Raw genomic sequence first — 11,548 nt, 5'->3', positions numbered from 1 at the left:
TGCCTCCACATCAAACCCGAGCGCCACCAACCCATAAGACCCACGATCCACGGTGATCTCGGCTCCACCCCGATCCACCACCACAGCACCACCCCGAGACCCACGGTGGCTTAGTCACGGTGAGCACGGCACCACCATGATTTGCCACATCAAACCATGAGCTCCACCCAATATGAGACCCACGGAGGCTTGATTCAAGGGAAAATAGAGAAAAAAAAGGAAAAAAGAAAAAGAAAGGGAAGACAGGGACGAGAGAGGGGGAAGGATTGAATGAGAGAATCAGAGAACTAAAAAAAAAGAAAGAAAAAAAGGGAGAGAAGAGATGAGAGTACCGGTGAGAGAGTGATAAGAAAAAGCAACAGTAAAACCAATAAAATAATAATATTCAGTTTTACAATTGAGCTACAGTGCGATTCTACATTTAGAATCGCACTGTAGCTCAATTGTATTTTTTTTTACAATAATTGCAATTTACACTTTTCAATGGAGCTGATGTTTTGGGCTTGAATTATATAATAAGCTTACATTTGCCATTTGCCATCTTCGTTGTGGATGCTCTTAGTATATATGGTAGTTAGTTTAGTCCATTATGCTTGGAACCAGGATCGGCCCTTCCACTGGGCCAATTAGGCAATTGCCTAAGGCCCCCAAGTGAAAGGGAGGCTAAAAAAATTTTTAAAATGGGTATTAGGGAAAAAAAAATTGGCTTCAGATGAATCTAAAAAAATCTGACACATTCTTTTGACTAGAAAACAAAATTTCTGTTATATCCGGTTAAACTTTGGTAACACAAAAAAAAATTTTGGTCTAAATAAAATCAATTATCCCAAAAATAACATCATTATCCTCTAGACAAACCAAATTCAACAAGATAAACTACAAATCCGGTCTAAGAAATTAACTACAAAACAATCAATAATCAAAACAAATAAAAAATCTCAAATCCCTAAAATATTTAGGGTCTCTTTCTCATTCTTGCTCTATTTTTTCTCTCAACTCTTGCTCTACGCCTCTCTTGTTCTTTCTCTCCACTGTTGCTGGGCCTGGCTGCCTGGCTCAAGCAGTCAAGCTTCCTTTCCTCCGATCTAAATCATCTGCGATTTGAAAACTCTAAGGAGTCTCCACTGTTGCCGAGCCGATTGCCTTTTTCTTTTTTTTTCCCACTACTGTCATGCTGCGTTTTGATTCTGGCATTCTGCAGATGGGTTTTGACTATTGAGCTTGAGGTATAACTTATAATAAGGATTGGCTTTCTACTTTAGATTTGTTAAGAGGGTTGGACTCTATGGCTGGACGTTTCAGTGTCTCACGTTTGGGCCTTCATTTTTTTTTTTTTGTCATAAGTGGTGTAATACAAATACAGTAATAGGATTTGTTTTATGTTTTTTTTTGGGGGGGGGGGGGGGGGGGGTACTTGGAAGGTTTTTTTTTTTTTTTTTTTTTTTAAGCCTGCGTTTTTTGTTTTTTGGTTATAGGTGTAATTGGATTTGTTTTATATTTTTAAAGGGTGCGTCTTGGCAGGCATCTTCTTGGCTGGGCTGGGCTTGTTTTTGTTCTGGCTGTGCTTATTTTATTTTATTTTTTAATTTTAATATTGTGTTTATATATATATATATATATATATATATATTTTTTTTTTTAGTTATTAGTAATATGATAAATAAATCTCTATTTATGCAGGTTGAGATTACTAAAAACTTGTTATTATTTGATGAAACTACAATGATACTTTTTATATAAATCAGGTTCTATTACTCATTTGCTCTACACTTGAAAGTTATTTTTTATTTTAGTCTTTATAAATATATTATTTTATTAGAAATGTCTATTATAAAATATGCATCTAGATATGAAAAACTTAAAAAAAGAAAAAAAAAATAATTGAGTCTCAAAAAGGATCAATGGATAAATTTGTTATTAGTAATAAACAAAATATAACACAAAATTTAGATAAAAATATCACAAATGAACAAGAAATTCACCAAAAAGAGTTAGAAGATAATGAAATGATACAATTGCAAGATAACAATGATGTTCAATTTTGCAATACAACAAGTCTTGATAATGAACTTCAAAAGAAGATATTAGAAGAACATGAATACAAAAATTTAATTAGTCAATTTGTATCTTAAAATGCAAGAAAAATATATTTTAAATGAAATATATTATAATATAAAAATATTAATTTAATTAATACATAAGTATAAAAAATGCCCCATTTTAGTTTTCGTTTTAGGCTCCAAAATGTTTAGGGTCGGCCCTGCTTGGAACTAATGTTTAAAATTAAGGCTATTTTAGATATACACCACTGTAAGTTTATTTAAAAAAATTTCTTCCCTCTCCCTGTGTGTATGTTTGTGTTAAAAATACTTAGTATTTTGAACAACAAAAAAAGTACAAAGTTACATGTACTTCACATATATTGAACCTATACTTTAGCTAAATTTGTCGAGATCTACGAAATCAGAATTTTCAAATCTGATTTTTGGCCCTAGTTGACATGTATGTGTAGGGTTTCTCTTCTCACAACCCAGACATATATAAGGTTTATTTTAAAGGCCGTTATATAGAGAGAACACATGCAGGAAGTAACCTAGTGCCTTATTTTCTCTGCAAGAAGTTACTGCGTCTTTTGTGCCTTAGGGTTTTGTAATCAAGTACTTCTTGATCTTCATTGTTGATGAAGTGAAGAACTCTGCAATGAAGAACACCATCTTCAAGTTCTTGGGAGTTAGTCACGTACTGAGATCCGTGCATCATTGGTGGCGTTCATATACTAGAGAGTTCAGAGGTTCTGAAGCGGTAGAAAGTTTCTGCTATAAGTTCATCTACTGGGATTGTAAAGTCTAGGGACAAATGTTTTGTACTAGATCTGAAACTTCTCTTTACTATAGCAAATTTCTTTTTGGGAAGGTTTCCCCCCAGGTTTTTTACTGTGAAACTAATTTGTTTCATTAGTTTTCTTAAGTCATCATATCTTGTCTTATTTACTATTCCGCTATGCATGATATTGACATAATATTGATGTTTGTTTGTGTTAACAAGGTTTATTCATAATAAATTTAATTAACTTGGGTTTAAAATTTGTTAATTCTATCAACCGTGGTTTAAATTTCCCAACAAGTAGTATCAAAGCAGGCACACTCGAATTAGATTTTAATCTTTGCTGTGTGATCCATTGACCATCGTTGTCATGGAAACTCTTGATTTTTTTTATTTGCATGATCTTGTGTTGAATGATGATGATGATATTCAAGATGCCTATTGCAAATTTTATAAGTTTTGTATCAAATCTCTTGCATGTTCGACAAAATTAAAAGCTAATTTTAAAAAGATCAAACTTGAAAGGGATGAATTGATTGCAAAATTGGATGAAGCTAATAATTTGAATGAGACTACTAGGTTAGTTGAGACTCTTGTTGTGGAGAACACCTCATTAGATGAGAAGATCAAGAATCTTGAGGTAAAGCTTAGTCAAGCTAGAACTCAAATAGATAGGATTTCTAATGCAAAGCTTGATGAGGTCTTGAGTGCTCAAAAGCCTAGTTCTAATAAGGCTGGCTTAGGATATGTTGACTCTTTCGGTCCCTCCTCTTCCACGGCTTCTAGATCAAAGACTGTCTTTGTGCTCCAATCTAAGAAAAGTGATAAAGGTATGAAATCCATAACTGATTTGTCTATTCTAAATCCTTTGTTATATCTCACCCTAGGAAGTCTAGTAGTCCTAAAATTGCTCATGTTTGCCACCATTGTGGTTTTTCTGAACACATTCATCCTAATTGCTTTAAGTTGTATCCTCAAAAGCAAGTGTCCAAACAGTCACAGGTTTCCTCTCAAAGAACTACACCTTTGTTTGGAAAGTTTTTAAAAGTCTTGAGTTTTTTAACTCAATTTCAGAATAATTCTAATTCTTCTATGTTCTTTAGTAGACATACTAGGACACGTGTCTTTTCATCTTCACGGCCAAAGACTCGATCTGTTTGGATGAAAAAGGAGCCTAAGACTTAATTGTCTTTTCTGTTGTCCTCTACTTTAATTCTTGTTATTTAAAGTATGACTCTCTTTACTTGAATTTTTATCTACTTTTGGAGTCATGCTTTCATGCATCTACGTCTTTCTTTCGTGCTTTCATGTTTTTTTTTCTGTTTTTGTTTGGTTGTTTAGTCTTTATTATTTTTTTTTTCAAAAAAAAAAGAAAAAAAAAATACAAAAGCAGTTTGTGTATGTTGGTACTTGTGTACCTTTGATGGCCATTGGAACAAAGTTTCTAAACATTGTATCTCTTGTATCTTAGATGAGCATCTCAATGCACAACTAAGTAAGTGAGTTTTGTGGTTCATGTTTGTGATGAGTACAATTAAGATGATCTCTTATATCTCATGCTCATATCACTCTTTTCGATGAGAATGACTAGAAAATCCTAAGAGAAAGGTATAAATAACTATCTCACCACTAAAACCTGTCAATCATGTGTAACATCTGAGTACTTTGGCACAGCAAAAAGTGTGATGTTTTAAGCTTACATAATTGGGTATTTTCTTTTCTCTCTTATATGCCTATACATGTTATGCATAAAAGAAAAATAAAAGCAAAAAAAAAAAAAATATACTTTTAATATGGTTGCAAGCGTGTTTCTATGAGATGTGGGAGTTATAGGATGTACCTCAAAGGTGATAATCCCCATCAAACAGTTATGATTGTGTGTGAGTGTATTTGATTTTCTCATGTCTCAAATCTTCATAATATGAGACACTTATGCATTCTTGCTTTGTTTCACACACAACACGCAAATTATTTGCTACTCTTAATACATGTGTAGATACAATGTGATTTAGTCATCACAAATGATACATGTGTTAATATATGCTTGCTAAACTGTCTTAACTTGTTTTTGAAAAATAAAATTGGTTAGACTTGTTTAGTATGTACGTGTGTCGTTTGATCTAGAAATGCTTTACATCTAAATTTGAGTTGTGTTTGAGTGCTTAACATGCTTCTTATACCCTTTGTCAATAATGACAAAAATGAGGAGAAAATGTGGTTTATTTTTAAGACTCTACATGTTAAGGGAGAAATACATACCTTTGTAAGGGAGAGTTGTGTTTCGTCTTGTTAGGGGGAGTGTTTAGCTCTTTATTGTTTTAGGTGCTTCTTGTACACCATTCTTGTGACCATTTTTACATACATTGTGCTTATCTTTGATATATATATATATATATGATGTATGTCTTCTTCACCTATCTTTACATATGTTGTTTCTTCTTTATCTTTATACGCATATTTCTTTATGTACGCAATCATTATTTCTATTTCACACATGATACCTTGATGAGTTTTGTTTAAGTTTTTCAGAAAGATAAGTTGTAAAAGTCTATCTTGCCATGAACTCTCTTCTTGCAAATTTTTTCAAGAGTTTGTAGTAAGAATAGATTTATTTTGTAATAAAACAAGTGGTTATGAGTTGAGAAATTTAAAACTTCGCTCATGATTAGTTGTTTTATTGTGGTTTTGTCACGAATTACCAAATGGCGAGATTGTTAAGGACATATTTTATATAATTGGCTAATCCTTTGACAAAATGCATTTTACTTGTAATTGGGTAAATCTAGGATATGTTTAGTATTTCAAAAAACAAGAGTTCAAGTCAAGTATTAAAGCCATGAGAATTGGACTAAGAAACAAGTAAAAAAAAGTTGTTCATTAAAACTCGACAGAAACAGTATCTATCGAGATTTAAGAACGAAGCTCGACAGAAGCTGAATCTGTCGAGATCTATGAAATCAGAATTTTCAGATATGATTTTTGGCCCTAGCTGACATGTATGTGTAGGGTTTCTTTTCTCACAACCCTAGACATATATAAGGTTTATTTTAAAGGTCGTTATACAGAGAAAACACATGCACAAAGTGACCTAATGCCTTATTTTCTCTGCAAGAAGTTACTGTATCTTTTGCACCTTAGGGTTTTGTAACTAAGTACTTCTTGATCTTCATTGTTGATGAAGTGAAGAACTTTGTAGCCAACAACACCATCTTCAAGTTGTTAGGAGTTAGTCACATATTAAGATTCGTGCATCATTGGTGGCGTTCATATACTAGAAAGTTCAGAGGTTCTGAAGCGGTAGAAGGTTTTTACAGTAAGTTCATCTACTGAGATTGTAAAGTTTAGGGATAAAGGTTTTGTACTAGATCTAAAACTTCTCTTTACTATAGTGAATTGCCTTTCGGGAAGGTTTTCTTCAGGTTTTTTACTATGAAACTACTTTGTTTCATTGGTTTTCCTGGATCATCATATTTTGTCTTATTTACTATTCTGCTATGCAAAATATTGACGTTTGTTTATTTTAACAATGTTTATTCATAATAAATCTAATTAACAACTTGGGTTTAAAACTTGTTAATTCTATCAATCGGAGTCTAAAATTCCCAACATATATATATAGACATTTGGATAAGAATAAAATATTTTTTTAAGTAAATAATTAAACATTAAAAGTGGAAGTTTTAAACCACTGAACATATACCCAAACTGTCAAAAGTCACTATTGTCAAAACATATAGCACTATTATCAATTCTAAGAGTCCGTTTGGATACAGCTGAAACTAAAAACTGAAAAACACTGTAGCAAAATAATTTTTTAATGTATAAAAAACACTGTTCACGCCTAAAATCACTGTTCATTGGCCTAAAATCACTGTTCATGGTCAATGAACAGTGAACGGTGCGCGTCCCAGAGAAAAAAAAAAGAAAAGAGGAAGAGGCTGAAACTCAGACGCTGGGCGTTTCAGCCCAATCCAAACCCACTCTAAATGTAAAATAATATAATATTATAACATAGATCATGGAAGCCATAACAAAATATATAGAAAGCTGGCAAAGTCTCATTCTCAACAAAACATCTCAAACAGAGAGAGAGAGAGAGAGAGAGAGAGAGAGAGAGAGTAAAATATCACTGCACACAACACTGATGACTAAAATGGAGTCCAACTGTGACTTAGGAGTGTGTGTGGGTTAAATTGGGTCTGAGGGGTCTTTTTCAATCCAATCTATTCATGGTGGGTATAAAAAATCCAACCAAACTCAATTCATCATCGGGGTCTAACCCAAACTACGTGGACCCATGGGGTGAAAAATCTTTTTCTTATTTTTATTACGATTATTAATAATAATAAAAGAATTAGAACACTACCACTACAAATAAAGGAAATTCATAAACAAATAATTCCAAGTATAACACCAAACCAACACAAACTATATGAAGAGAACTTAGAGTTTGGGTTCTATTTAGGAAAAAGTAAATAACAAAATTGTATAATATATATTTTTAAAATTTAAATATATATTACATATAGGTGGGTTGGGTCGAGTTAGGTTGATTTATGAATCTTATGACCTGAACCCAACCTGACCTATTGTAAAAACAAATTTCACAACCTAACCCAATCCACCATTAACCCCTAAAAACTTACCCTACCTAACGGATTGGGTTGGATCAGGTTAATTTTGACGAGTTGGCAAGTTGGCTACACACCCCTAGATTCAGGTGGCAACTAAGGTTGCTTATTGGTGAGTTAGGGAGCCAAAGTGTGCAACATTGTGTGTAGACGAGATGTGAGGATTTTTTTTTTCTTCTAAATAGATATGGTTGCCTTTTTTATTATTATTTTTTTATCTCTATATATTAAGAGAATACTCAAAGTTAATTATTTGTTCACCAAATTCTCTAAAACACCCCCAAATAATTATTTATCATTATTTCAAACAAACAAACAAATGAGAGTATATAAGTAAATTGATCTTCAAAGACAAATACACGTTTGAATTCTCACTATCCTTCTTCTTTAAAATAAAAAAAATATTCCCACTATCCCACAATGTCACTGCCACAAAACTCTTTCGCTCACAAATTTTTAAATTTTAACTACCCTTAACTTCCTATTTACTTTAATCCCTTTTTTTTTTATCCAAATAGAATGCTATTATCTATATTACTTTATCAATTTATCTAATTAATATCATTCATCAAATTCAAAAGAAACACTAGAATAAAATTAAAAAAAAATCTAACTTCTGATGATATTTATACCAAAAAATTATTTCACACACAAATACATAAATCTCATCGGTCATTACACCCTCGGATATTTTTATAATTGGGAAATGTTGCAACTTCGAATTATGATGAATGAACCCTATTAACTTTTACGTAAAACATAGAAGAGTCTTTGAGCATACACGTGAATACGTGGTCACAGACTATTTATTACTTATTATAGTAAAAGACATCTATATATATTAAAAATGGTTTTCTTTTTTGTCTTTATAGGAGTCCTAATTTATAAAGGATTGTTTTAAATAATATTGTTAATTTGGGATTTGTTAAAGATGTTTTTGTTGTCTGTATCTAGTTGGAGGGGCTATGGGCTGGATTTTTTTTTGGGGATTCCATGTGTATGTATGTGTGTGTATATATATATATATTGGATTTGTCTAAATCAATTTAAGAATTTGAGAGAGATCCAAATGGATCTAAATCAATATATATATGACAACTGACCATGTGCATGTGGCTATCAAACAAAACATCTTACCAAGTGGGGCGATTGACAAAGTTTTCATTTCGATTAAAACAATAATGTAGATTTTTTTTTTTAATTTTATATTTTTAAAATAATCATGATGTAGATAAAAATAAATAAATCAGATTATAGGACCACTGCCAATTCCAATGCGCTTCTACAATATATTTGTCTCCGAGGTTGAATAATGTGAGGTGATAAGATAATTGGATAGGTTACAGAATACAGAATATGGTAAGCCTTCCTGAGCCGCTGCGTTCAAGTACTACTGGTATAATCATTCCAGTGTTAGGCTTTGGAACAGCTGCTTATCCTTCTGCTGAGCATAAAACCATCAAAGACTCAATTCTTCATACAATCAAACTGGGTTATAGGCACTTTGATACGGCTGCTGTGTATCAGACTGAAGAGGCTCTGGGTGAAGAAATATCGGAAGCTCTCTCCCTTGCGCTTATCAAATCCCGGGATGAGCTTTTCATCACTTCCAAGCTTTGGTGCAGTGATGCACACTCCCAACATGTCCTCCCTGCATTACAAAATACACTCAAGTAACATCATGATCAATATTTATAATTTGAGTAATGATAGTCACACATTCTCATGAACTAAAATTGTATTTTTAAAACACAATTTCAAAATGGATTATATACGGACTGTGCAATATTAGCAAATGTGTAATAAGATGTTCTGTTACAGTTTTCACATCACAGTTTTTCATTTGATTTCTATGCAGAAAACTTAAGTTGGAATTCCTTGATCTTTACCTCATTCATTGGCCAGTAAGCTTAAAGCCAGGGAAATGCGAATTCCCATTTCCAAAAGAGGATCTTCTTCCCATGGATTTTAAATCTGTATGGGAAGCCATGGAGGAGTGTCAGAAGCTCGGCCTGGCTAAAAATATAGGAGTTAGCAACTTCTCTTGCAAAAAGTTGGAAACCTTGCTTGCCACAGCAAAAATACCCCCGGCTATCAACCAAGTGAGTTTTGGCAATCCAAACTCTTTTGTTTACCAACTCTTCCTTGATAAAAAGAGCTGTTATATATGTAAATATCTGTGTATTGCTTTGGGATGAAAGGTGGAGATGAACCCTCTTTGGCAGCAGAAAAGGCTGAGAGAGTTTTGAGGAAAAGGGTATACTCATTACAGCCTACTCTCCCTTGGGAGGACCCAAAGAGACACCCTGGGGAACAAACCAAGTAATGCAATGTGAGGTGCTTAAGGAGATTGCTGATGCAAAAGGAAAAACTATTGCGCAGGTAATATTACTTACACATTCCATTTAGCAACTAATAATCCTACTCATTACCAAGAACTTTGTGGTTGGATAAGGACTTCCTGATATTTACAACAGAGGTGTTCAGATCCAAATCCTCTTCTCCCATTTATAAATTTTCTTTAACCAAAAAAAAAAAAAAATCAGTCCTAATTGAACAGAAAACATAGGCGTTGTAGAAAATTATTTCAATTAGAGAAAAAATGGGTTAGATTGAAGCTAATGTTCCGTTTGCTTCTGTTGAATGGTGGGTTTGAATTGAAGGTAGGTGCGCCAATGCACCTTAAGTCTTGCTACTATAATCATAGCTGATGTAGGTGGATTTGTTATCAAATCCAATTTAACTTGGAATAGGAGTGATATGCTGAATTGTCTTAAATTAGTGCTCCTGTTACGTGGCAAAGGAGTTTTTACTCTGCTTTTTTTTTTCTTGAGAAAGAGTTTGTACCCTACTTGGTTTTGGAATTCTACTTCACGAAGTATTTGTTAGCCCACAGAAACACATATAGATTATGTGTTGGCTAATTGTTGGATGCGGGCCTGATCGTGTGCATTTTCCGAAATCTTAAGTTAACGTAGACTCCTAATTCAAGTTCTATGGTTAAAATGAGCAAAACGTTGATCTCATTATGTTCTTGCATCTGTAGATTTGTCTCAGATGGGCATATGAGCAAGGGGTGAGTTTTGTTATGAAGAGCTTTGATAAAACGAGGATGGAAGAAAACTTCAACATATTTGACTGGAAGCTCAGCCCGGAGGAGTTGCAAAAGATAACTCAAATTCCACTACAGAAAGGATGGCCTGCACTGGACTTCATTGCAGATAACGGTCCTTACAAGTGCATTATGGAGCTTTGGGATGGAGAGATTTAAAGAGTTACGAAAGCGAGCAATTAATCGAGGATGTGACCTTTCAAAAGAAGTTTGTATTTGAGCTTTTATGATCCTCTTTTTATTTTTTTAGTTGGTAGAGGATATTTGAATCCTCCACATCTAAATTACAAATACTAATAATTTGCTTGCTAGTAGATACAAAACTCTTAGTTGCAATGAATAATTTATTTGCGCTCGGACTTTGTTGGAAAATATGGTTAAATAAATAAGTTTTGATACTATTAATATAAACCTTAAAAAATTAGCAATAACAAAAATAAATAGATAGAGTTAAAAAGATCACACAAATTATAGAATCGCGCAAAATGTGTTGTTCTTAAAGGTTGATTCATGCCACTCAGAGTAGAACTCGGTACAAATGGCTCTCTTGGCCGAACAATCTCTAGAATTAGACTATAGTGATTTCTTTAAGTTGAATGCACATTGCACACTCAAACAAGAAAAACTAAGAACAATCTTATTTATTTTGCCTCTCCTTACACCCAAACAAGTGTATAAAAATTTGTGGGAGAAGAAAAGAAATACAGGAGCAGAGAAGCCGTGGAGTGCGGCTGGAAAAGAAAAGACGTTGAGAGGAAAAATAAGGGCTGAAGGGTTTTATAAGCCAAAGGGAAAAAAATGAATAGCGGGCTAGCTCCAACGATTACAGTGCATGCCCAAATGCTGTAAGAGAAGAGAAGAAATAGAGTAGAGAAGCTGTGGAGTGCGCCTAGAAAAGAAAAGATGTTAAGAGGGAAAATAAGAGCTGAAGGGTTTTATAAGCCAAAGGAAAAGAAGGAAAAGTGGGCTGGCTCCAATGATT

The 11,548-nt window shown here is 33.3% G+C and overlaps 1 pseudogene; it reads left to right on the top strand.

Annotated features, from left to right (window-relative positions):
- Window positions 1-8,745: 8,745 nt before the first annotated feature.
- Window positions 8,746-10,928, top strand: LOC142629563 (7-acetyl-epi-neemfruitin B aldo-keto reductase-like; annotated as a pseudogene).
- The last annotated feature ends 620 nt before the right edge of the window (window positions 10,929-11,548 follow it).

This window comes from Castanea sativa, chromosome 3, assembly GCF_040712315.1.
Source record: "Castanea sativa cultivar Marrone di Chiusa Pesio chromosome 3, ASM4071231v1".
Taxonomy (NCBI): Eukaryota; Viridiplantae; Streptophyta; class Magnoliopsida; order Fagales; family Fagaceae; genus Castanea; species Castanea sativa.
This window is presented reverse-complemented; position numbering and strand designations above follow the sequence as displayed.